Below are 26886 nucleotides of genomic sequence, written 5' to 3'. Positions count from 1 at the left end.
GGGCCTCCCAGCGTGTCAGGACCCTGTCAGGGGTGTGTGGGGTCTCACAGTGTGTCCGGGCCCTGTCAGGGGTATGTGGCGTCTCAGAGAGTGTCAGGACCCTGCTAGGGGTGTGTGTGGTCTCACAGTGTGTCCGGACCCTTGCAGATGTGTGTGGCGTCTCACAGTGTGTCAGGAACCTAAAATGAGTTTGTGGGGCATCACAGTGTGTCAGGACCCTGTTAGGGGTGTGTGGGGTCTCACAGTCGGTCGGGACTCTGTCAGGGGTGGGTGGGGTCTCACAGTCGGTCTGGACCCTGTCAGGAATGTGTGGGGTCTCACAGTGTGTAAGGACCATGGCAGGCGTGTGTGGCTTCTCACTGTGTGTCAGGACCCTGTCAGAGACGTGTGGGATCTCACCGTGTGTCAGGCTCCTGACAAGGGTGTGTGGAGTCTCAGAGTGTGTCAGGAGTGTGTGGAGTCTCACATTCCGTCAGGACAATGTTAGGGGTATGTGGGGTCTCACAGTGTGTCAGGAACATGTCAGGGGTGTGTGGGGTCTCACAGTCGGTCGGGACCCTGTCAGCAATGTGTGGGGTCTCACAGTGTGTCAGGACCCTGTCAGAGACGTGTGGGATCTCACAGTGTGTCAGGCCCCTGTGAGGGGTGTTTGGGGTCTCGCACTAAGTCAGGACGTTGTCAGGTGTGTGGGGTCTCAGAATGTGACTGTATCCTGTCAGGTGTGTCTGGGGTCTCACAGTGTATCAGGACCCTTCAGAGTTATCTGCTGTCTCACAGTTTGTCAGGACACTGTCAGGATTGTGTGGGGTCTTACAGTTTGTCAGGATCCTGTCAGGGGTGTGTGGGGTCTCAGAGAGTGTCAGGAACCTGCTAGGGGTGTGTGGAGTCTCACAGTGTGTCAGGACCCTGTCAGGGATGAGTGGGGTCTCACAGTGCGTCAGGACAATGTCAGGGATATGTGGTGTCTCACAGTGTGTCAGGAACATGTCACAGGTGTGTGGGGTCTCACAGTGTGTCAGGATCCTGTCAGGGGTGTGTGGGGTTTCACAGTGTGTCAGGATCCTGTCAGGGGTGTGTGGGGTCTCACAGTGTGTCAGGGTCCTGTCAGGGGTGTGTGGGGTCTCACAGTGTGTCAGGACCCTGTCAGGGGTGTGTGGGGTCTCACAGTGTGTCAGGACCCTGTCAGGGGTGTGTGGGGTCTCACAGTGTGTCAGGATCCTGTCCGGGGTGTGTGGGGTCTCACAGTGTGTCAGGTTCCTGTCAGGGGTGTGTGGGGTCTCACAGTGTTGTCAGGACCCTGTCAGGGGTGTGTGGGGTCTCACAGTGTGTCAGGATCCTGTCAGGGGTGTGTGGGGTCTCACAGTGTGTCAGGACCTTGTCAGGGGTGTGTGGAGTCTCACAGTGTGTCAGGATCCTGTCAGGTTTGTGTGGGGTCTCACAGTGTGTCAGGACCCTGTCAGGGGTGTGTGGGGTCTCACAGTGTGTCAGGATCCTGTCAGGGGTGTGTGGAGTCTCACAGCGTGTCAGGATCCTGTCAGGGGTGTGTGGGGTCTCACAGTGTGTCAGGACCCTGTCAGGGGTGTTTGGAGCCTCACAGTGTGTCAGGACCCTGTCAGGGGTGGGTGGGGTCTCACAGTGTGTCAGGATCCTGTCAGGGGTGTGTGGGGTCTCACAGTGTGTCAGGATCCTGTCAGGGGTGTGTGGGGTCTCACAGTGTGTCAGGACCCAGTCAGGGGTGTGTGGGGTCTCATAGTGTGTCAGGACCCAGTCAGGGGTGTGTGCGGACTCACAGTGTGTCAAGACACTGTCAGCGGTGTGTGGTGTCTCACAGTGTGTCAGGATCCTGTCAGGTTTGTGTGGGGTCTCACAGTGTGTCAGGACCCTGTCAGGGGTGTTTGGAGCCTCACAGTGTGTCAGGACCCTGTCAGGGGTGTGTGGGGTCTCACAGTGTGTCAGGATCCTGTCCGGGGTGTGTGGAGTCTCACAGTGTGTCAGGATCCTGTCAGGGGTGTGTGGGGTCTCACAGTGTGTCAGGACCCTGTCAGGGGTGTGTGGAGTCTCACAGTGTGTCAGGACCCTGTCAGGGGTGTGTGGGGTCTCACAGTCGGTCGGGACCCTGTCAGGAATGTGTGGGGTCTCGCACAAAGTCAGGACGTTGTCAGGTGTGTGGGGTCTCAGAATGTGACTGTATCCTGTCAGGTGTGTCTGGGGTCTCACAGTGTATCAGGACACTTCAGAATTACCTGCTGTCTCACAGTGTGTCAGGACACTGTCAGGATTGTGTGGGGTCTTACAGTGTGTCCAGACCCTGTCAGGGGTGTGTGGGGTCTCACAGTATGCCCGGACCCTGTCAGGGGTGTGTGAGGGCTCACAGTGTGTCAGGACCCTGCTAGGGGTGTGTGGGGTCTCAGAGAGTGTCATGAACCTGCTAGGGGTGTGTGGGGTCTCACAGTGTGTCCAGACCCTGGCAAATGTGTGTGGCATCTCACATTGTGTCAGGAATGTAAAATGAGTTTGTGGGGCATCACAGTGTGTCAGAAACCTGTTAGGGGTGTGCGGGGTCTCACAGTCGGTCGGGAACCTGTCAGGGGTGGGTGGGGTCTCACAGTCGGTCGGGACCCTGTCAGGAATGTGTGGGGTCTCACAGTGTGTCAGGACCATGGCAGGCGTGTGTGGGGTTTCACAGTGGGTCCTGACACTTTCAGGGGTGTGTGAGGTCTCACAGTGTGTCAGGTCCCTGACAGAGATGTGTGGGATCTGACTGTGTCAGGACCCTGTCAGGGGTGTGTGGTGTCTCACAGTGTGTCAGGACCCTGTCAGGTGTGTGTGGTGTCTCACAGTGAGTCAGGACCCTGTCAGGTGTGTGTGGGGTCTCACAGTGTGTCAGGACCCTGTCAGGGGTGTGTGGGGTCTCACAGTGTGTCAGGACCCTGTCAGGGGTGTGTGGGGTCTCACAGTGTGTCAGGACACTGTCAGGTGTGTGTGGGGTCTCACAGTGTGTCAGGACCCTGTCAGGGGTGTGTGGGGTCTCACAGTGTGTCTGGACCTTGTGAGGGACGTGTGGGATCTCACAGTGTGTCAGGACCCTGTCAGGGGTATGTGGGGTCTCAGAGAGTGTCAGGAACCTGCTGGGGGTGTGTGGGGCCTCCCAGCGTGTCAGGACCCTGTCAGGGGTGTGTGGGGTCTCACAGTGTGTCCGGGCCCTGTCAGGGGTATGTGGCGTCTCAGAGAGTGTCAGGACCCTGCTAGGGGTGTGTGTGGTCTCACAGTGTGTCCGGACCCTTGCAGATGTGTGTGGCGTCTCACAGTGTGTCAGGAACCTAAAATGAGTTTGTGGGGCATCACAGTGTGTCAGGACCCTGTTAGGGGTGTGTGGGGTCTCACAGTCGGTCGGGACTCTGTCAGGGGTGGGTGGGGTCTCACAGTCGGTCTGGACCCTGTCAGGAATGTGTGGGGTCTCACAGTGTGTAAGGACCATGGCAGGCGTGTGTGGCTTCTCACTGTGTGTCAGGACCCTGTCAGAGACGTGTGGGATCTCACCGTGTGTCAGGCTCCTGACAAGGGTGTGTGGAGTCTCAGAGTGTGTCAGGAGTGTGTGGAGTCTCACATTCCGTCAGGACAATGTTAGGGGTATGTGGGGTCTCACAGTGTGTCAGGAACATGTCAGGGGTGTGTGGGGTCTCACAGTCGGTCGGGACCCTGTCAGCAATGTGTGGGGTCTCACAGTGTGTCAGGACCCTGTCAGAGACGTGTGGGATCTCACAGTGTGTCAGGCCCCTGTGAGGGGTGTTTGGGGTCTCGCACTAAGTCAGGACGTTGTCAGGTGTGTGGGGTCTCAGAATGTGACTGTATCCTGTCAGGTGTGTCTGGGGTCTCACAGTGTATCAGGACCCTTCAGAGTTATCTGCTGTCTCACAGTTTGTCAGGACACTGTCAGGATTGTGTGGGGTCTTACAGTTTGTCAGGATCCTGTCAGGGGTGTGTGGGGTCTCAGAGAGTGTCAGGAACCTGCTAGGGGTGTGTGGAGTCTCACAGTGTGTCAGGACCCTGTCAGGGATGAGTGGGGTCTCACAGTGCGTCAGGACAATGTCAGGGATATGTGGTGTCTCACAGTGTGTCAGGAACATGTCACAGGTGTGTGGGGTCTCACAGTGTGTCAGGATCCTGTCAGGGGTGTGTGGGGTTTCACAGTGTGTCAGGATCCTGTCAGGGGTGTGTGGGGTCTCACAGTGTGTCAGGGTCCTGTCAGGGGTGTGTGGGGTCTCACAGTGTGTCAGGACCCTGTCAGGGGTGTGTGGGGTCTCACAGTGTGTCAGGACCCTGTCAGGGGTGTGTGGGGTCTCACAGTGTGTCAGGATCCTGTCCGGGGTGTGTGGGGTCTCACAGTGTGTCAGGTTCCTGTCAGGGGTGTGTGGGGTCTCACAGTGTTGTCAGGACCCTGTCAGGGGTGTGTGGGGTCTCACAGTGTGTCAGGATCCTGTCAGGGGTGTGTGGGGTCTCACAGTGTGTCAGGACCTTGTCAGGGGTGTGTGGAGTCTCACAGTGTGTCAGGATCCTGTCAGGTTTGTGTGGGGTCTCACAGTGTGTCAGGACCCTGTCAGGGGTGTGTGGGGTCTCACAGTGTGTCAGGATCCTGTCAGGGGTGTGTGGAGTCTCACAGCGTGTCAGGATCCTGTCAGGGGTGTGTGGGGTCTCACAGTGTGTCAGGACCCTGTCAGGGGTGTTTGGAGCCTCACAGTGTGTCAGGACCCTGTCAGGGGTGGGTGGGGTCTCACAGTGTGTCAGGATCCTGTCAGGGGTGTGTGGGGTCTCACAGTGTGTCAGGATCCTGTCAGGGGTGTGTGGGGTCTCACAGTGTGTCAGGACCCAGTCAGGGGTGTGTGGGGTCTCATAGTGTGTCAGGACCCAGTCAGGGGTGTGTGCGGACTCACAGTGTGTCAAGACACTGTCAGCGGTGTGTGGTGTCTCACAGTGTGTCAGGATCCTGTCAGGTTTGTGTGGGGTCTCACAGTGTGTCAGGACCCTGTCAGGGGTGTTTGGAGCCTCACAGTGTGTCAGGACCCTGTCAGGGGTGTGTGGGGTCTCACAGTGTGTCAGGATCCTGTCCGGGGTGTGTGGAGTCTCACAGTGTGTCAGGATCCTGTCAGGGGTGTGTGGGGTCTCACAGTGTGTCAGGACCCTGTCAGGGGTGTGTGGAGTCTCACAGTGTGTCAGGACCCTGTCAGGGGTGTGTGGGGTCTCACAGTCGGTCGGGACCCTGTCAGGAATGTGTGGGGTCTCGCACAAAGTCAGGACGTTGTCAGGTGTGTGGGGTCTCAGAATGTGACTGTATCCTGTCAGGTGTGTCTGGGGTCTCACAGTGTATCAGGACACTTCAGAATTACCTGCTGTCTCACAGTGTGTCAGGACACTGTCAGGATTGTGTGGGGTCTTACAGTGTGTCCAGACCCTGTCAGGGGTGTGTGGGGTCTCACAGTATGCCCGGACCCTGTCAGGGGTGTGTGAGGGCTCACAGTGTGTCAGGACCCTGCTAGGGGTGTGTGGGGTCTCAGAGAGTGTCATGAACCTGCTAGGGGTGTGTGGGGTCTCACAGTGTGTCCAGACCCTGGCAAATGTGTGTGGCATCTCACATTGTGTCAGGAATGTAAAATGAGTTTGTGGGGCATCACAGTGTGTCAGAAACCTGTTAGGGGTGTGCGGGGTCTCACAGTCGGTCGGGAACCTGTCAGGGGTGGGTGGGGTCTCACAGTCGGTCGGGACCCTGTCAGGAATGTGTGGGGTCTCACAGTGTGTCAGGACCATGGCAGGCGTGTGTGGGGTTTCACAGTGGGTCCTGACACTTTCAGGGGTGTGTGAGGTCTCACAGTGTGTCAGGTCCCTGTCCGAGGAGTGTGGGGTCTCACAGTTGGTCGGGACCCTGTCAGCAATGTGTGGGGTCTCACAGTGTGTCAGGACCCTGTCAGAGATGTGTGGGATCTCACAGTGTGTCAGGTCCCTGTGAGGGGTGTGTGGGGTCTCGCACTAAGTCCGGACGTTGTCAGGTGTGTGGGGTCTCAGAATGTGACTGTAACCTGTCAGGTGTGTCTGGTGTCTCACAGTGTATCAGGACACTTCAGAATTACCTGCTGTCTCACAGTGTATCAGGACCCTTCAGAGTTATCTGCTGTCTCACAGTTTGTCAGGACACTGTCAGGATTGTGTGGGGTCTTACAGTGTGTCAGGACCCTGTCAGGGGTGTGTGGGGTCTTACAGTGTGTCAGCACCCTGTCAGGGGTGTGTGGTGTCTCACAGTGTGTCAGGACACTGTCAGGATTGTGTGGCTTCTCACTGTGTGTCAGGACCCTGTCAGGGGTGTGTGGGATCTCACAGAGTGTCAGGACCCTGTGTGGGGTGTGTGGCTTCTCACAGTGTGTCAGGATACTGTCAGTGGTGTGTGGGAACTCACAGTCGGTCGGGACCCTGTCAGCAATGTGTGGGGTCTCACAGTGTGTCAGGACCCTGTCAGAGACGTATGGGATCTCACAGTGTGTCAGGCTCCTGACATGGGTGTGTGGAGTCTCACAGAGCGTCCGGACCCTGGTAGGCGTATGTGGCTTCTCACTGTGTGTCAGGAACCTAAAATGAGTTTGTGAAGCATCACAATGTGTCAGGTCCCTGTCAGAGACGTGTGGGATCTCACAGAGTGTCAGGACACTGTCAGGGGTGTGTGGTGTCTCACAGTGTGACAGAGCCCTGTCAGTGGTGTGTGGAGTCTCACAATGTGTCAGGACCATGCCAGGGAATGCGGGGGTCTCACAGTGGGTCACGTCCCTGTCAGGGGTGTGTGGGATTTCACAGTGTGTCCAGACCCTGGCAGATGTGTGCGGCGTCTCACAGTGTGTCAGGAACCTAAAATGAGTTTGTGGGGCATCACAGTGTGTCAGGACCCTGTCAGAGATGTGTGGGATCTCACAGTGTGTCAGGACACTGTCAGGGGTGTGTGGGGTCTCACAGTGTGTCAGGACCCTGTCAGGGGTGTGTGGGGTCTCACAGTGTGTCAGGACCCTGTCAGGTGTGTGTGGGGTCTCACAGTGTGTCAGGACCCTGTCAGGGTTGTGTGGGGTCTCACAGTGTGTCTGGACCTTGTGAGGGACGTGTGTGATCTCACCGTGTGTCAGGACCCTGTCAGGGGTATGTGGGGTCTCAGAGAGTGTCAGGACCCTGCTGGGGGTGTTTGGGGCCTCCCAGCATGTCAGGACCCTGTCAGGGGTGTGTGGGGTCTCACAGTGTGACAGAGCCCTGTCAGTGGTGTGTGGTGTCTCACAGTGTGTCAGGACCATGCCAGGGAATGCGGGGGTCTCACAGTGGGTCACGTCCCTGTCAGGGGTGTGTGGGATTTCACAGTGTGTCCAGACCCTGGCAGATGTGTGCGGCGTCTCACAGTGTGTCAGGAAACTAAAATGAGTTTGTGGGGCATCACAGTGTGTCAGGACCCTGTCAGAGATGTGTGGGATCTCACAGTGTGTCAGGACCCTGTCAGGGGTGTGTGGTGTCTCACAGTGTGTCAGGACCCTGTCAGGTGTGTGTGGGGTCTCACAGTGTGTCAGGACCCTGTCAGGGGTGTGTGGTGTCTCACAGTGTGTCAGGACCCTGTCAGGTGTGTGTGGGGTCTCACAGTGTGTCAGGACCCTGTCAGGTGTGTGTGGGGTCTCACAGTGTGTCAGGACACTGTCAGGTGTGTGTGGTGTCTCACAGTGTGTCAGGACCCTGTCAGGTGTGTGTGGGGTCTCACAGTGTGTCAGGACCCTGTCAGGGGTGTGTGGGGTCTCACAGTGTGTCTGGACCTTGTGAGGGACGTGTGTGATCTCACCGTGTGTCAGGACCCTGTCAGGGGTATGTGGGGTCTCAGAGAGTGTCAGGACCCTGCTAGGGGTGTTTGGGGCCTCCCAGCGTGTCAGGACCCTGTCAGGGGTGTGTGGGGTCTCAGAGTGTGTCCGGACCCTTGCAGATGTGTGTGGCGTCTCACAGTGTGTCAGGAACCTAAAATGAGTTTGTGGGGCATCACAGTGTGTCAGGACCCTGTTAGGGGTGTGTGGGGTCTCACAGTCGGTCGGGACTCTGTCAGGGGTGGGTGGGGTCTCACAGTCGGTCTGGACCCTGTCAGGAATGTGTGGGGTCTCACAGTGTGTCAGGACCATGGCAGGCGTGTGTGGCTTCTCACTGTGTGTCAGGACCCTGTCAGAGACGTGTGGGATCTCACCGTGTGTCAGGCTCCTGACAAGGGTGTGTGGAGTCTCAGAGTGTGTCAGGAGTGTGTGGAGTCTCACATTGCGTCAGGACAATGTCAGGGGTATGTGGGGTCTCACAGTGTGTCAGGAACATGTCAGGGGTGTGTGGGGTCTCACAGTCGGTCGGGACCCTGTCAGCAATGTGTGGGGTCTCACAGTGTGTCAGGACCCTGTCAGAGACGTGTGGGATCTCACAGTGTGTCAGGCTCCTGACCTGGGTGTGTGGAGTCTCGCACTAAGTCAGGACGTTGTCAGGTGTGTGGGGTCTCAGAATGTGACTGTATCCTGTCAGGGGTGTGTGCGGTCTCACAGTGTGTCAGGACCCAGTCAGTGGTGTGTGGGGTCTCATAGTGTGTCAGGACCCAGTCAGGGGTGTGTGCGGTCTCACAGTGTGTCAAGACACTGTCAGGGGTGTGTGGTGTCTCACAGTGTGTCAGGATCCTGTCAGGTTTGTGTGGGGTCTCACAGTGTGTCAGGACCCTGTCAGGGGTGTGTGGGGTCTCACAGTGTGTCAGGATCCTGTCCGGGGTGTGTGGAGTCTCACAGTGTGTCAGGATCCTGTCAGGGGTGTGTGGGGTCTCACAGTGTGTCAGGACCCTGTCAGGGGTGTGTGGAGTCTCACAGTGTGTCAGGACCCTGTCAGGGGTGTGTGGGGTCTCACAGTCGGTCGGGACCCTGTCAGGAATGTGTGGGGTCTCGCACTAAGTCAGGACGTTGTCAGGTGTGTGGGGTCTCAGAATGTGACTGTCTCCTGTCAGGTGTGTCTCGGGTCTCACAGTGTATCAGGACACTTCAGAATTACCTGCTGTCTCACAGTGTGTCAGGACACTGTCAGGATTGTGTGGGGTCTTACAGTGTGTCCGGACCCTGTCAGGGGTGTGTGGGGTCTCACAGTGTGTCAGGACCCTGTCAGGGGTGTGTGGGGTCTCACAGTATGTCCGGACCCTGCTAGGGGTGTGTGGGGTCTCAGAGAGTGTCAGGACCCTGTCAGGGGTGTGTGAGGGCTCACAGTGTGTCAGGACCCTGCTAGGGGTGTGTGGGGTCTCAGAGAGTGTAATGAACCTGCTAGGGGTGTGTGGGGTCTCACAGTGTGTCCGGACCCTGGCAAATGTGTGTGGCGTCTCACATTGTGTCAGGAATGTAAAATGAGTTTGTGGGGCATCACAGTGTGTCAGAAACCTGTCAGGGGTGGGTGGGGTCTCACAGTCGGTCGGGACCCTGTCAGGAATGTGTGGGGTCTCACAGTGTGTCAGGACCATGGCAGGCGTGTGTGGGGTTTCACAGTGGGTCCTGACCCTTTCAGGGGTGTGTGAGGTCTCACAGTGTGTCAGGACCCTGTCCGAGGAGTGTGGGGTCTCACAGTTGGTCGGGACCCTGTCAGCAATGTGTGGGGTCTCACAGTGTGTCAGGACCCTGTCAGAGATGTGTGGGATCTCACAGTGTGTCAGGCCCCTGTGAGGGGTGTGTGGGGTCTCGCACTAAGTCCGGACGTTGTCAGGTGTGTGGGGTCTCAGAATGTGACTGTATCCTGTCAGGTGTGTCTGGGGTCTCACAGTGTATCAGGACACTTCAGAATTACCTGCTGTCTCACAGTGTATCAGGACCCTTCAGAGTTATCTGCTGTCTCACAGTTTGTCAGGACACTGTCAGGATTGTGTGGGGTCTCACAGTGTGTCAGGACCATGGCAGGCGTGTGTGGGTTCTCACTGTGTGTCAGGACCCTGTCAGAGACGTGTGGAGTCTCACAGAGTGTCAGGACCCTGTCAGTGGTGTGTGGCTTCTCACAGTGTGTCAGGATACTGTCAGTGGTGTGTGGGAACTCACAGTCGGTCGGGACCCTGTCAGCAATGTGTGGGGTCTCACAGTGTGTCAGGACCCTGTCAGAGACGTATGGGATCTCACAGTGTGTCAGGCTCCTGACATGGGTGTGTGGGATCTCACAGTGCGTCCGGACCCTGGTAGGCGTATGTGGCTTCTCACTGTGTGTCAGGAACCTAAAATGAGTTTGTGAAGCATCACAATGTGTCAGGACCCTGTCAGAGACGTGTGGGATCTCACAGAGTGTCAGGACCCTGTCAGGGGTGTGTGGGGTCTCACAGTGTGACAGAGCCCTGTCAGTGGTGTGTGGTGTCTCACAGTGTGTCAGGACCATGCCAGGGAATGCGGGGGTCTCACAGTGGGTCACGTCCCTGTCAGGGGTGTGTGGGATTTCACAGTGTGTCCAGACCCTGGCAGATGTGTGCGGCGTCTCACAGAGTGTCAGGAACCTAAAATGAGTTTGTGGGGCATCACAGTGTGTCAGGACCCTGTCAGAGATGTGTGGGATCTCACAGTGTGTCAGGGCCCTGTCAGGTGTGTGTGGGGTCTCACAGTGTGTCAGGACCCTGGCAGGTGTGTGTGGGGTCTCACAGTGTGTCAGGACCCTGTCAGGGGTGTGTGGGGTCTCACAGTGTGTCAGGACCCTGTCAGGGGTGTGTGGGGTCTCACAGTGTGTCAGGACCCTGGCAGGTGTGTGTGGGGTCTCACAGTGTGTCAGGACCATGTCAGGGGTGTGTGGGGTCTCACAGTGTGTCTGGACCTTGTGAGGGACGTGTGGGATCTCACAGTGCGTCAGGACCCTGTCAGGGATATGTGGGGTCTCAGAGAGTGTCAGGACCCTGCTGGGGGTGTGTGGGGCCTCCCAGCGTGTCAGGGCCCTGTCAGGGGTGTGTGGGGTCTCACAGTGTGTCCGGACCCTGTCAGGGGTATGTGGCGTCTCAGAGAGTGTCAGGACCCTGCTAGGGGTGTGTGGGGCCTCCCGGTGTGTCAGGACCCTGTCAGGGGTGTGTGGGGTCTCACAGTGTGTCCGGACCCATGCAGATGTGTGTGGCGTCTCACAGTGTGTCAGGAACCTAAAATGAGTTTGTGGGGCATCACAGTGTGTCAGGACCCTGTCAGGGGTGGGTGGGGTCTCACAGTCGGTCTGGACCCTGTCAGGAATGTGTGGGGTCTCACAGTGTGTAAGGACCATGGCAGGCGTGTGTGGCTTCTCACTGTGTGTCAGGACCCTGTCAGAGACGTGTGGGATCTCACCGTGTGTCAGGCTCCTGTCAAGGGTGTGTGGAGTCTCAGAGTGTGTCAGGAGTGTGTGGAGTCTCACATTGCGTCAGGACAATGTCAGGGGTATGTGGGGTCTCACAGTGTGTCAGGAACATGTCAGGGGTGTGTGGGGTCTCACAGTCGGTCGGGACCCTGTCAGCAATGTGTGGGGTCTCACAGTGTGTCAGGACCCTGTCAGAGACGTGTGGGATCTCACAGTGTGTCAGGCTCCTGACCTGGGTGTGTGGAGTCTCACAGTGCGTCCGGACCCTGGTAGGCGTATGTGGCTTCTCACTGTGTGTCAGGAACCTAAAATGAGTTTGTGGGGCATCACAGTGTGTCAGGACCCTGTCAGAGACGTGTGGGATCTCACAGTGTGTCAGGCCCCTGTGCGGGGTGTGTGGGGTCTCGCACTAAGTCAGGACGTTGTCAGGTTTATGGGGTCTCAGAATGTGACTGTATCCTGTCAGGTGTGTCTGGGGTCTCACAGTGTATCAGGACCCTTCAGAGTTATCTGCTGTCTCACAGTTTGTCAGGACACTGTCAGGATTGTGTGGGGTCTTACAGTGTGTCAGGACCCTGTCAGGGGTGTGTGGTGTCTCACAGTATGTCCGGACCCTGTCAGGCATGTGTGAAAGCTCACAGTGTGTCAGGGCCCTGCTCGGGGTGTGCGGGGTCTCACAGTGTGTCAGGACCCTGTCAGGGATGTGTGTGGTCTCACAGTGCGTCAGGACAATGTCAGGGATATGTGGTGTCTCACAGTGTGTCAGGATCCTGTCAGGGGTGTGTGGGGTCTCACAGTGTGTCAGGACCCTGTCAGGGGTGTGTGGGGTCTCACAGTGTGTCAGGATCCTGTCAGGGGTGTGTGGGGTCTCACAGTGTGTCAGGATCCTGTCAGGGGTGTGTGGGGTCTCACAGTGTGTCAGGATCCTGTCAGGGGTGTGTGGGGTCTCACAGTGTGTCAGGACCCTGTCAGGGGTGTGTGAGGTCTCACAGTGTGTCCGGAGCCTGTCAGGGGTGTGTGGGGTCTCACAGTGTGTCAGGATCCTGTCAGGCGTGTGTGGGGTCTCACAGTGTGTCAGGATCCTGTCAGGGGTGTGTGGGGTCTCACAGTGTGTCAGGACCCTGTCAGGGGTGTGTGGGGTCTCACAGTGTGTCAGGATCCTGTCAGGGGTGTGTGGGGTCTCACAGTGTGTCAGGACCCTGTCAGGGGTGTGTGGAGTCTCACAGTGTGTCAGGATCCTGTCAGGTTTGTGTGGGGTCTCACAGAGCGTCAGGACCCTGTCAGGGGTGTGTGGGGTCTCACAGTGTGTCAGGATCCTGTCAGGGGTGTGTGGAGTCTCACAGTGTGTCAGGACCCTGTCAGGGGTGTGTGGGGTCTCACAGTGTGTCAGGACCCTGTCAGGGGTGTGTGGAGTCTCACAGTGTGTCAGGATCCTGTCAGGGGTGTGTGGGGTCTCACAGTGTGTCAGGATCCTGTCAGGGGTGTGTGGGGTCTCACAGTGTGTCAGGATCCTGTCAGGGGTGTGTGGGGTCTCACAGTGTGTCAGGACCCAGTCAGGGGTGTGTGGGGTCTCACAGTGTGTCAGGACCCTGTCAGGGGTGTGTGGGGTCTCACAGTGTGTCAGGATCCTGTCAGGGGTGTGTGGGGTCTCACAGTGTGTCAGGACCCTGTCAGGGGTGTGTGGAGTCTCACAGTGTGTCAGGATCCTGTCAGGTTTGTGTGGGGTCTCACAGTGTGTCAGGATCCTGTCAGGGGTGTGTGGGGTCTCACAGTGTGTCAGGACCCAGTCAGGGGTGTGTGGGGTCTCACAGTGTGTCAGGACCCAGTCAGGGGTGTGTGGGATCTCACAGTGTGTCAGGACACTGTCAGGGGTTTGTGGGGTCTCATAGTGTGTCAGGACCCAGTCAGGGGTGTGTGGGGTCTCACAGTGTGTCAAGACACTGTCAGGGGTGTGTGGTGTCTCACAGTGTGTCTGGATCCTGTCAGGGGTGTGTGGGGTCTCACAGTGTGTCAGGACACTGTCAGGATTGTGTGGGGTCTTACAGTGTGTCCGGACCCAGTCAGGGGTGTGTGGGGTCTCACAGTATGTCCGGACCCTGTCAGGGATGTGTGAGGTCTCACAGTGTGTCAGGACCCTGCTCGGGGTGTGTGGGGTCTCACAGTGTGTCAGGATCCTGTCAGGGGTGGTGTGGGGTCTCACAGTGTGGCACAACCCTGGCAGATGTGTGTGGCTTCTCACTGTGTGTCAGGAACATAAAATGAGTTTGTGGGGCATCACAGTGTGTCAGGACCCTGCTAGGGGTGTGTGGGGTCTCAGAGAGTGTCATGAACCTGCTAGGGGTGTGTGGGGTCTCACAGTGTGTCCGGACCCTGGCAGGCGTGTGTGGCTTCTCACTGTGTGTCAGGACCCTGTCAGAGACGTGTGGGGTCTCACAGGGTGTCAGGATACTGTCAGTGGTGTGTGGAGTCTCACAGTGCGTCAGGACAATGTCAGTGGTATGTGGGGTCTCACAGTCGGTCGGGACCCTGTCAGGGGTGTGTGGGGTCTCACAGTCGGTCGGGACACTGTCAGGGGTGTGTGGGGTCTCACAGTCGGTCGGGACACTGTCAGGGGTGTGTGGGGTCTCACTTTCGGTCGGGACCCTGTCAGCAATGTGTGGTGTCTTACAGTGTGTCAGGACCCTGTCAGAGACGTATGGGATCTCACAGTGTGTCAGGTTCCTGACATGTGTGTGTGGGATCTCACAGTGCGTCCGGACCCTGGTTGGCGTATGTGGCTTCTAACTGTGTGTCAGGAACCTAAAATGAGTTTGTGGGGCATCACAATGTGTCAGGTCCCTGTCAGAGACGTGTGGGATCTCACAGTGTGTCAGGACCCTGTCAGGGGTGTGTGGTGTCTCACAGTGTGACAGGGCCCTGTCAGTTGTGTGTGGGGTCTCACAGTGTGTCAGGATACTGTCAGTGGTGTGTGGAGTCTCACAGTGCGTCAGGACAATGTCAGGGGTATGTGGGGTCTCACAGTCGGTCGGGACCCTGTCAGGGGTGTGTGTGGTCTCACAGTCGGTCGGGACACTGTCAGGGGTGTGTGGGGTCTCACTTTCGGTCGGGACCCTGTCAGCAATGTGTGGTGTCTTACAGTGTGTCAGGTCCCTGTCAGAGACGTGTGGGATCTCACAGAGTGTCAGGACCCTGTCAGGGGTGTGTGGTGTCTCACAGTGTGACAGGACCCTGTCAGGGGTTTGTGGTGTCTCACGGTTTGTCAATTGATAATCGACAATAGGTGCAGGTGCAGGCAATTCATGGCTGATCAGCCACAATCATTACCCCGTTCCTGCCTTCTCCCCATATCCCTTGACTCCGCAATCTTTAACAACTCTATCTAACTCTTTCCTGAAACCATCTGGAGAATTGGTCTCCACTGCGTTCGGAAGCAGAGCATTCCCTAAATCCATAACTCTCTTGGTGAAAAGTTTTTCCTGAATTCCGTTCTAAATGAACTACCCCTTATTGTTAGCTGTGGCCTCTTGTTTTGGACTCGGGAACATGTTTCCTGATCTAGCGTGTCCAATCCCTTAAAAATCTTATATATTTCAATCAGATCCGGTCGCATCCTTCTAAATTCTAATGTATTAGGACCCTATCAGGTGGGTGTGGGATCTCGTGGTGTATCCAGAACCGGTCAGGGGTGTGTGGTGTCTCACAGTGTGTCAGGATCCTGTCAGGGGTGTGTGTTGTCTCACAGTGTGTCAGGAACCTGTCAGGGGTGTGTGGGGTCTCACAGTGTGTCAGGACCCTGTCAGGGGTGTGTGGGGTCTCACAGTGTGTCAGGACCCTGTCAGGGGTGTGTGGGGGTCTCACAGTGTGCCAGGACCCTGACAGGGGTGTGTGGTGTCTCACAGTGAGTCAGAAACCTGTCAGGTGTGTTTGGGGTCTCACAGTGTGTCAGGATCCTGTCAGTGGTGAGTGGGGTCTCACAGTGAGTCAGGATCCTGTCAGGGGTGAGTGGGGTCTCACAGTGTGTCAGGACCCTGTCAGTGATGTGTGGGATCTCACAGTGTGTCAGGACCCTGTCAGGGGTGTGTGGGGTCTCACAGTGTGTCAGGACCCTGTCAGGGGTGTGTGGGATCTCACAGTGGGTCAGGACCCTGTCAGGGGTGTGTGGGGTCTCACAGTGTGTCAGGACCCTGTCAGGGGTGTGTGGGGTCTCACAGTGTGTCAGGAACATGTCAGGGGTGTGTGGGGTCTCACACTGAGTCAGGACGCTGTCAGGTGTGTGGGGTCTCAGAATGTGACTGTATCCTGTCAGGTGTGTCTGGGGTCTCACAGTGTATCAGGACACTTCAGAATTACCTGCTGTCTCACAGTGCGTCAGGACACTGTCAGGATTGTGTGGGGTCTTACAGTGTGTCCGGACCCTGTCAGGGGTGTGTGGGGTCTCACAGTATGTCCGGACCCTGTCAGGGATGTGTGAGGGCTCACAGTGTGTCAGGACCCTGCTCGGGGTGTGTGGGGTCTCAGAGAGTGTCAGGACCCTGTCAGGGGTGTGTGGGGTCTCACAGTGTGTCAGGACCCTGTCAGGGGTGTGTGGGGTCTCACAGTGTGCCAGGACCCTGTCAGGGGTGTGTGGGGTCTCACAGTGAGTCAGAAACCTGTCAGGGGTGTTTGGGGTCTCACAGTGTGTCAGGATACTGTCAGTGGTGAGTGGGGTCTCACAGTGAGTCAGGATCCTGTCAGGGGTGAGTGGGGTCTCACAGTGTGTCAGGACCCTGTCAGTGATGTGTGGGATCTCACAGTGTGTCAGGACCCTGTCAGGGGTGTGTGGGGTCTCACAGTGTGTCAGGACCCTGTCAGGGGTGTGTGGAGTCTCACAGTGTGTCAGGACCCTGTCAGGGGTGTGTGGGGTCTCACAGTGTGTCAGGACCCTGTCAGGGGTGTGTGGGGTCTCACAGTGTGTCAGGACCCTGTCAGGGGTGTGTGGTGTCTCACAGTGTGTCAGGATCCTGTCAGGGGTGTGTGGTGTCTCACAGTGTGTCAGGATCCTGTCAGGGGTGTGTGGGGTCTCACAGTGTGTCAGGACCCTGTCAGGGGTGTGTGTGGTCTCACAGTGTGTCAGGACCCTGTCAGGGGTGTGTGGAGTCTCACAGTGTGTCAGGACCCTGTCAGGGGTGTGTGGGGTCTCACAGTGTGTCAGGACGCTTTCAGGGGTGTGTGAGGTCTCACAGTGTGTCAGGATCCTGTCAGGGGTGTGTGAGGTCTCACAGTGTGTCAGACCCTGTCCGGGGTGTGTGTGGTCTCACAGTTGGTCGGGACCTTGTCAGCAATGTGTGGGGTCTCACAGTGTGTCAGGACCCTGTCAGAGATGTGTGGGATCTCACAGTGTGTCAGGCCCCTGTGAGGGGTGTGTGGGATCTCACAGTGTGTCAGGCCCCTGTGAGGGGTGTGTGGGGTCTCGCACTGAGTCAGGAAGCTGTCAGGTGTGTGGGGTCTCAGAATGTGACTGTATCCTGTCAGGTGTGTCTGGGGTCTCAAAGTGTATCAGGACACTTCAGAGTTATCTGCTGTCTCACAGTGTGTCAGGACGCTGTCAGGTGTGTGGGGTCTCAGAATGTGACTGTATCCTGTCAGGTGTGTCTGGGGTCTCAAAGTGTATCAGGACACTTCAGAATTATCTGCTGTCTCACAGTGTATCAGGACCCTTCAGAGTTATCTGCTGTCTCACAGTGTGTCAGGACACTCTCAGGATTCTGTGGGGTCTTACAGTGTGTCAGCACCCTGTCAGGGGTGTGTGGTGTCTCACAGTGTGTCAGGACCCTGTCATGGGTGTGTGGGGTCTCACAGTGTGTCAGGACGTTGTCAGGGGTGTGTGGGGTCTCACAGTCGTTCGGGACCCTGTCCGGGGTGAGTGGGGTCTCACAGTCGGTCGTGACCCTGTCAGGAATGTGTGGGGTCTCCCAGTGTGTAAGGACCATGGCAGGCGTGTGCGGCTTCTCACTGTGTGTCAGGACCCTGTCAGAGACGTGTGGGATCTCACCGTGTGTCAGGCTCCTGACAAGGATGTGTGGAGTCTCAGAGTGTGTCAGGATACTGTCAGGGGTGTGTGGAGTCTCACATTGCGTCAGGACAATGTCAGGGGTATGTGGGGTCTCACAGTGTGTCAGGAACATGTCAGGGGTGTGTGGGGTCTCACACTGAGTCAGGACGCTGTCAGGTGTGTGGGGTCTCAGAATGTGACTGTATCCTGTCAGGTGTGTCTGGGGTCCCACAGTGTATCAGGACACTTCAGAATTACCTGCTGTCTCACAGTGCGTCAGGACACTGTCAGGATTGTGTGGGGTCTTACAGTGTGTCCGGACCCTGTCAGGGGTGTGTGGGGTCTCACAGTATGTCCGGACCCTGTCAGGGATGTGTGAGGGCTCACAGTGTGTCAGGACCCTGCTCGGGGTGTGTGGGGTCTCAGAGAGTGTCAGGACCCTGTCAGGGGTGTGTGGGGTCTCACAGTGTGTCAGGACCCTGTCAGGGGTGTGTGGGGTCTCACAGTGTGCCAGGACCCTGTCAGGGGTGTGTGGGGTCTCACAGTGAGTCAGAAACCTGTCAGGGGTGTTTGGGGTCTCACAGTGTGTCAGGATCCTGTCAGTGGTGAGTGGGGTCTCACAGTGAGTCAGGATCCTGTCAGGGGTGAGTGGGGTCTCACAGTGTGTCAGGACCCTGTCAGTGATGTGTGGGATCTCACAGTGTGTCAGGACCCTGTCAGGGGTGTGTGGGGTCTCACAGTGTGTCAGGACCCTGTCAGGGGTGTGTGGAGTCTCACAGTGTGTCAGGACCCTGTCAGGGGTGTGTGGGGTCTCACAGTGTGTCAGGACCCTGTCAGGGGTGTGTGGGGTCTCACAGTGTGTCAGGACCCTGTCAGGGGTGTGTGGTGTCTCACAGTGTGTCAGGATCCTGTCAGGGGTGTGTGGTGTCTCACAGTGTGTCAGGATCCTGTCAGGGGTGTGTGGGGTCTCACAGTGTGTCAGGACCCTGTCAGGGGTGTGTGGGGTCTCACAGTGTGTCAGGACCCTGTCAGGGGTGTGTGGAGTCTCACAGTGTGTCAGGACCCTGTCAGGGGTGTGTGGGTCTCACAGTGTGTCAGGACCCTTTCAGGGGTGTGTGAGGTCTCACAGTGTGTCAGGATCCTGTCAGGGGTGTGTGAGGTCTCACAGTGTGTCAGACCCTGTCCGGGGTGTGTGTGGTCTCACAGTTGGTCGGGACCCTGTCAGCAATGTGTGGGGTCTCACAGTGTGTCAGGACCCTGTCAGAGATGTGTGGGATCTCACAGTGTGTCAGGCCCCTGTGAGGGGTGTGTGTGGTCTCGCACTGAGTCAGGAAGCTGTCAGGTGTGTGGGGTCTCAGAATGTGACTGTATCCTCTCAGGTGTGTCTGGGGTCTCAAAGTGTATCAGGACACTTCAGAGTTATCTGCTGTCTCACAGTGTGTCAGGACGCTGTCAGGTGTGTGGGGTCTCAGAATGTGACTGTATCCTGTCAGGTGTGTCTGGGGTCTCAAAGTGTATCAGGACACTTCAGAATTATCTGCTGTCTCACAGTGTATCAGGACCCTTCAGAGTTATCTGCTGTCTCACAGTGTGTCAGGACACTCTCAGGATTCTGTGGGGTCTTACAGTGTGTCAGCACCCTGTCAGGGGTGTGTGGTGTCTCACAGTGTGTCAGGACCCTGTCATGGGTGTGTGGGGTCTCACAGTGTGTCAGGACGTTGTCAGGGGTGTGTGGGGTCTCACAGTCGGTCGGGACCCTGTCAGGTGTGAGTGGGGTCTCACAGTCGGTCGTGACCCTGTCAGGAATGTGTGGGGTCTCCCAGTGTGTAAGGACCATGGCAGGCGTGTGCGGCTTCTCACTGTGTGTCAGGACCCTGTCAGAGACGTGTGGGATCTCACCGTGTGTCAGGCTCCTGACAAGGATGTGTGGAGTCTCAGAGTGTGTCAGGATACTGTCAGGGGTGTGTGGAGTCTCACATTGCGTCAGGACAATGTCAGGGGTATGTGGGGTCTCACAGTGTGTCAGGAACATGTCAGGGGTGTGTGGGGTCTCACACTGAGTCAGGACGCTGTCAGGTGTGTGGGGTCTCAGAATGTGACTGTATCCTGTCAGGTGTGTCTGGGGTCTCATAGTGTATCAGGACACTTCAGAATTACCTGCTGTCTCACAGTGCGTCAGGACACTGTCAGGATTGTGTGGGGTCTTACAGTGTGTCCGGACCCTGTCAGGGGTGTGTGGGGTCTCACAGTATGTCCGGACCCTGTCAGGGATGTGTGAGGGCTCACAGAGTGTCAGGACCCTGCTCGGGGTGTGTGGGGTCTCAGAGAGTGTAAGGACCCTGTCAGGGGTGTGTGGGGTCTCACAGTGTGTCAGGATCCTGTCAGGGGTGTGTGGGGTCTCACAGTGTGGCACAACCTTGGCAGATGTGTGTGGCTTCTCACTGTGTGTCAGGAACATAAAATGAGTTTGTGGGGCATCACAGTGTGTCAGGACCCTGCTAGGGGTGTGTGGGGTCTCAGAGAGTGTCATGAACCTGCTAGGGGTGTGTGGCTTCTCACTGTGTGTCAGGACCCTGTCAGAGACGTGTGGGGTCTCACAGTGTGTCAGGATCCTGTCAGGGGTGTGTGGAGTCTCACAGTGTGTCAGGATACTGTCAGTGGTGTGTGGAGTCTCACAGTGTGTCAGGATCCTGTCAGGGGTGTGTGGGGTCTCACAGTGTGTCAGGACCCTGTCAGGGGTGTGTGGGGTCTCACAGTGTGTCAGGATCCTGTCAGGGGTGTGTGGAGTCTCACAGTGTGTCAGGATACTGTCAGTGGTGTGTGGAGTCTCACAGTGTGTCAGGATACTGTCAGCGGTGTGTGGAGTCTCACAGTCGGTCGGGACCCTGTCGGTGGTGTGTGGGGTCTCACAGTCGGTCGGGACCCTGTCAGGGGTGTGTGGGGTCTCACAGTCGGTCGGGACACTGTCAGGGGTGTGTGGGGTCTCACTTTCGGTCGGGACCCTGTCAGCAATGTGTGGTGTCTTACAGTGTGTCAGGACCCTGTCAGAGATGTATGGGATCTCACAGTGTGTCAGGTTCCTGACATGTGTGTGTGGGATCTCACAGTGCGTCCGGACCCTGGTTGGCGTATGTGGCTTCTAACTGTGTGTCAGGAACCTAAAATGAGTTTGTGGGGCATCACAATGTGTCAGGTCCCTGTCAGAGACGTGTGGGATCTCACAGTGTGTCAGGACCCTGTCAGGGGTGTGTGGTGTCTCACAGTGTGTCAGTACCCTGTCAGGGGTGTGTGGTGTCTCACAGTGTGTCAGGATCCTGTCAGGTTTATGTGGGGTCTCACAGTGTGTCAGGACCCTGTCAGGGGTGTGTGGGGTCTCACAGTGTGTCAGGATCCTGTCAGGGGTGTGTGGAGTCTCACAGTGTGTCAGGATCCTGTCAGGAATGTGTGGGGTCTCCCAGTGTGTAAGGACCATGGCAGGCGTGTGCGGCTTCTCACTGTGTGTCAGGACCCTGTCAGAGACGTGTGGGATCTCACCGTGTGTCAGGCTCCTGACAAGGATGTGTGGAGTCTCAGAGTGTGTCAGGATACTGTCAGGGGTGTGTGGAGTCTCACATTGCGTCAGGACAATGTCAGGGGTATGTGGGGTCTCACAGTGTGTCAGGAACATGTCAGGGGTGTGTGGGGTCTCAGTCGGTCGGGACCCTCTCAGCAATGTGTGGTGTCTTACAGTGTGTCATGACCCTGTCAGAGACGTGTGGGGTCTCACAGTGTGTCAGGACCCTGTCAGGGGTGTGTGGGATCTCACAGTGTGTCAGGACCCTGTCAGAGACGTATGGGATCTCACAGTGTGTCAGGCTCCTGACCTGGGTGTGTGGAGTCTCAGAGAGTGTCAGGAACCTGCTAGGGGTGTGTGGAGTCTCACAGTGTGTCAGGACCCTGTCAGGGATGTGTGGGGTCTCACAGTGCGTCAGGACAATGTCAGGGATATGTGGTGTCTCACAGTGTGTCAGGACCCTGGAGTGGTGTGTGGGATCTCACAGTGCGTCCGGACCCTGGTAGGCGTATGTGGCTTCTCACTGTGTGTCAGGAACCTAAAATGAGTTTGTGGGGCATCGCAGTGCGTCAGGACCCTGTCAGAGATGTGTGGGATCTCACAGTGTGTCAGGACCCTGTCAGGGGTGTGTAGGGTCTCACAGTATGTCCGGACCCTGTCAGGGATGTGTGAGGGCTCACAGTGTGTCAGGACCCTGCTCGGGGTGTGTGGGGTCTCAGAGAGTGTCAGGAACCTGCTAGGGGTGTGTGGAGTCTCACAGTGTGTCAGGACCCTGTCAGGGATGTGTGGGGTCTCACAGTGCGTCAGGACAATGTCAGGGATATGTGGTGTCTCACAGTGTGTCAGGAACATGTCACAGGTGTGTGGGGTCTCACAGTGTGTCAGGATCCTGTCAGGGGTGTGTGGGGTCTCACAGTGTGTCAGGATCCTGTCAGGGGTGTGTGGGGTCTCACAGTGTGTCCAGACCCTGGCAGATGTGTGCGGCGTCTCACAGTGTGTCAGGAAACTAAAATGAGTTTGTGGGGCATCACAGTGTGTCAGGACCCTGTCAGAGATGTGTGGGATCTCACAGTGTGTCAGGACCCTGTCAGGGGTGTGTGGTGTCTCACAGTGTGTCAGGACCCTGTCAGGTGTGTGTGGTGTCTCACAGTGTGTCAGGACCCTGTCAGGGGTGTGTGGGGTCTCACAGTGTGTCAGGATCCTGTCAGGGGTGTGTGGGGACTCACAGTGTGTCAGGATCCTGTCAGGGGTGTGTGGGGTCTCACAGTGTGTCAGGATCCTGTCAGTGGTGTGTGGGATCTCACAGTGTGTCAGAACCCTGTCAGGGGTGTGTGGTGTCTCACAGTGTGTCAGGACCCAGTCAGGGGTGTGTGGGGTCTCACAGTGTGTCAGGATCCTGTCAGGGGTGTGTGGGGACTCACAGTGTGTCAGGATCCTGTCAGTGGTGTGTGGGATCTCACAGTGTGTCAGAACCCTGTCAGGGGTGTGTGGTGTCTCACAGTGTGTCAGGACCCTGTCAGGGGTGTGTGGGATCTCACAGTGTGTCAGGATCCTGTCAGGGGTGTGTGGAGTCTCACAGTGTGTCCGGATCCTGTCAGGGGTGTGTGGGGTCTCACAGTGTGTCAGGACCCTGTCAGGGGTGTGTGGGGTCTCACAGTGTGTCAGGATCCTGTCAGGGGTGTGTGGAGTCTCACAGTGTGTCAGGACCCTGTCAGGTGTGTGTGGGGTCTCACAGTGTGTCAGGACCCTGTCAGGGGTGTGTGGAGTCTCACAGTGTGTCAGGACCCTGTCAGGGGTGTGTGGAGTCTCACAGTGTGTCAGGATCCTGTCAGGAGTGTGTGAGGTCTCACAGTGTGTCAGGACCCTGTCAGGGGTGTGTGGGGTCTCACAGTGTGTCAGGATCCTGTCAGGGGTGTGTGGAGTCTCACAGTGTGTCAGGACCCTGTCAGGGGTGTGTGGAGTCTCACAGTGTGTCAGGACCCTGTCAGGGGTGTGTGGGGTCTCACAGTGTGTCAGGATCCTGTCAGGGGTGTGTTCGGTCTCACAGTGTGTCAGGATCCTGTCAGGGGTGTGTGGGGTCTCACAGTGTGTCAGGACCCAGTCAGGGGTGTGTGGGGTCTCACAGTGTGTCAGGACCCAGTCAGGGGTGTGTGGGATCTCACAGTGTGTCAGGACACTGTCAGGGGTTTGTGGGGTCTCATAGTGTGTCAGGACCCTGTCAGGGGTGTGTGGAGTCTCACAGTGTGTCAAGACACTGTCAGGGGTGTGTGGTGTCTCACAGTGTGTCAGGATCCTGTCAGGTTTGTGTGGGGTCTCACAGTGTGTCAGGACCCTGTCAGGTTTGTGTGGGGTCTCACAGTGTGTCAGGACCCTGTCAGGGGTGTGTGGGGTCTCACAGTGTGTCAGGACCCTGTCAGGGGTGTGTGGAGTCTCACAGTGTGTCAGGATCCTGTCAGGGGTGTGTGGGGTCTCACAGTGTGTCAGGACCCTGTCAGGGGTGTGTGGAGTCTCACAGTGTGTCAGGACCCTGTCAGGGGTGTGTGGGGTCTCACAGTGTGTCAGGATCCTGTCAGGGGTGTGTGGGGTCTCACAGTGTGTCAGGATCCTGTCAGGGGTGTGTGGGGTCTCACAGTGTGTCAGGACCCCGTCAGGGGTGTGTGGGGTCTCACAGTGTGTCAGGACCCCGTCAGGGGTGTGTCGGGTCTCACAGTGTGTCAGGATCCTGTCAGGGGTGTGTGGGGTCTCACAGTGTGTCAGGACCCAGTCAGGGGTGTGTGGGGTCTCATAGTGTGTCAGGACCCACTCAGGGGTGTGTGCGGTCTCACAGTGTGTCAAGACACTGTCAGGGGTGTGTGGTGTCTCACAGTGTGTCAGGATCCTGTCAGGGGTGTGTGGGGTCTCACAGTGTGTCACAACCCTGGCAGATGTGTGTGGCTTCTCACTGTGTGTCAGGAACATAAAATGAGTTTGTGGGGCATCACAGTGTGTCAGGACCCTGTTAGGGGTGTGTGGGGTCTCAGAGAGTGTCAGGACCCTGCCAGGGGTTTGTGGGGTCTCAGAGAGTGTCATAAACCTGCTAGGGGTGTGTGGGGTCTCACACTGTGTCCGGACCCTGGCAGATGTGCGTGGCGTCTCACATTGTGTCAGGAACATAAAATGAGTTTGTGGGGCATCACAGTGTGTCAGGACGTTGTCAGGGGTGTGTGGGGTCTCACAGTCGTTCGGGACCCTGTCCGGGGTGAGTGGGGTCTCACAGTCGGTCGTGACCCTGTCAGGAATGTGTGGGGTCTCCCAGTGTGTAAGGACCATGGCAGGCGTGTGCGGCTTCTCACTGTGTGTCAGGACCCTGTCAGAGACGTGTGGGATCTCACCGTGTGTCAGGCTCCTGACAAGGATGTGTGGAGTCTCAGAGTGTGTCAGGATACTGTCAGGGGTGTGTGGAGTCTCACATTGCGTCAGGACAATGTCAGGGGTATGTGGGGTCTCACAGTGTGTCAGGAACATGTCAGGGGTGTGTGGGGTCTCACACTGAGTCAGGACGCTGTCAGGTGTGTGGGGTCTCAGAATGTGACTGTATCCTGTCAGGTGTGTCTGGGGTCTCACAGTGTATCAGGACACTTCAGAATTACCTGCTGTCTCACAGTGCGTCAGGACACTGTCAGGATTGTGTGGGGTCTTACAGTGTGTCCGGACCCTGTCAGGGGTGTGTGGGGTCTCACAGTATGTCCGGACCCTGTCAGGGATGTGTGAGGGCTCACAGTGTGTCAGGACCCTGCTCGGGGTGTGTGGGGTCTCAGAGAGTGTCAGGACCCTGTCAGGGGTGTGTGGGGTCTCACAGTGTGTCAGGACCCTGTCAGGGGTGTGTGGGGTCTCACAGTGTGCCAGGACCCTGTCAGGGGTGTGTGGGGTCTCACAGTGAGTCAGAAACCTGTCAGGGGTGTTTGGGGTCTCACAGTGTGTCAGGATCCTGTCAGTGGTGAGTGGGGTCTCACAGTGAGTCAGGATCCTGTCAGGGGTGAGTGGGGTCTCACAGTGTGTCAGGACCCTGTCAGTGATGTGTGGGATCTCACAGTGTGTCAGGACCCTGTCAGGGGTGTGTGGGGTCTCACAGTGTGTCAGGACCCTGTCAGGGGTGTGTGGAGTCTCACAGTGTGTCAGGACCCTGTCAGGGGTGTGTGGGGTCTCACAGTGTGTCAGGACCCTGTCAGGGGTGTGTGGGGTCTCACAGTGTGTCAGGACCCTGTCAGGGGTGTGTGGTGTCTCACAGTGTGTCAGGATCCTGTCAGGGGTGTGTGGTGTCTCACAGTGTGTCAGGATCCTGTCAGGGGTGTGTGGGGTCTCACAGTGTGTCAGGACCCTGTCAGGGGTGTGTGGGGTCTCACAGTGTGTCAGGACCCTGTCAGGGGTGTGTGGAGTCTCACAGTGTGTCAGGACCCTGTCAGGGGTGTGTGGGTCTCACAGTGTGTCAGGACCCTTTCAGGGGTGTGTGAGGTCTCACAGTGTGTCAGGATCCTGTCAGGGGTGTGTGAGGTCTCACAGTGTGTCAGACCCTGTCCGGGGTGTGTGTGGTCTCACAGTTGGTCGGGACCCTGTCAGCAATGTGTGGGGTCTCACAGTGTGTCAGGATCCTGTCAGGAGTGTGTGAGGTCTCACAGTGTGTCAGGACCCTGTCAGGGGTGTGTGGGGTCTCACAGTGTGTCAGGATCCTGTCAGGGGTGTGTGGAGTCTCACAGTGTGTCAGGACCCTGTCAGGGGTGTGTGGAGTCTCACAGTGTGTCAGGACCCTGTCAGGGGTGTGTGGGGTCTCACAGTGTGTCAGGATCCTGTCAGGGGTGTGTTCGGTCTCACAGTGTGTCAGGATCCTGTCAGGGGTGTGTGGGGTCTCACAGTGTGTCAGGACCCAGTCAGGGGTGTGTGGGGTCTCACAGTGTGTCAGGACCCAGTCAGGGGTGTGTGGGATCTCACAGTGTGTCAGGACACTGTCAGGGGTTTGTGGGGTCTCATAGTGTGTCAGGACCCTGTCAGGGGTGTGTGGAGTCTCACAGTGTGTCAAGACACTGTCAGGGGTGTGTGGTGTCTCACAGTGTGTCAGGATCCTGTCAGGTTTGTGTGGGGTCTCACAGTGTGTCAGGACCCTGTCAGGTTTGTGTGGGGTCTCACAGTGTGTCAGGACCCTGTCAGGGGTGTGTGGGGTCTCACAGTGTGTCAGGACCCTGTCAGGGGTGTGTGGAGTCTCACAGTGTGTCAGGATCCTGTCAGGGGTGTGTGGGGTCTCACAGTGTGTCAGGACCCTGTCAGGGGTGTGTGGAGTCTCACAGTGTGTCAGGACCCTGTCAGGGGTGTGTGGGGTCTCACAGTGTGTCAGGATCCTGTCAGGGGTGTGTGGGGTCTCACAGTGTGTCAGGATCCTGTCAGGGGTGTGTGGGGTCTCACAGTGTGTCAGGACCCCGTCAGGGGTGTGTGGGGTCTCACAGTGTGTCAGGACCCCGTCAGGGGTGTGTCGGGTCTCACAGTGTGTCAGGATCCTGTCAGGGGTGTGTGGGGTCTCACAGTGTGTCAGGACCCAGTCAGGGGTGTGTGGGGTCTCATAGTGTGTCAGGACCCACTCAGGGGTGTGTGCGGTCTCACAGTGTGTCAAGACACTGTCAGGGGTGTGTGGTGTCTCACAGTGTGTCAGGATCCTGTCAGGGGTGTGTGGGGTCTCACAGTGTGTCACAACCCTGGCAGATGTGTGTGGCTTCTCACTGTGTGTCAGGAACATAAAATGAGTTTGTGGGGCATCACAGTGTGTCAGGACCCTGTTAGGGGTGTGTGGGGTCTCAGAGAGTGTCAGGACCCTGCCAGGGGTTTGTGGGGTCTCAGAGAGTGTCATAAACCTGCTAGGGGTGTGTGGGGTCTCACACTGTGTCCGGACCCTGGCAGATGTGCGTGGCGTCTCACATTGTGTCAGGAA

Source organism: Hypanus sabinus, unplaced genomic scaffold (genome assembly GCF_030144855.1).
Source record: "Hypanus sabinus isolate sHypSab1 unplaced genomic scaffold, sHypSab1.hap1 scaffold_724, whole genome shotgun sequence".
Lineage (NCBI taxonomy): Eukaryota > Metazoa > Chordata > Chondrichthyes > Myliobatiformes > Dasyatidae > Hypanus > Hypanus sabinus.
Note: the sequence above shows the minus strand (reverse complement) of the source record.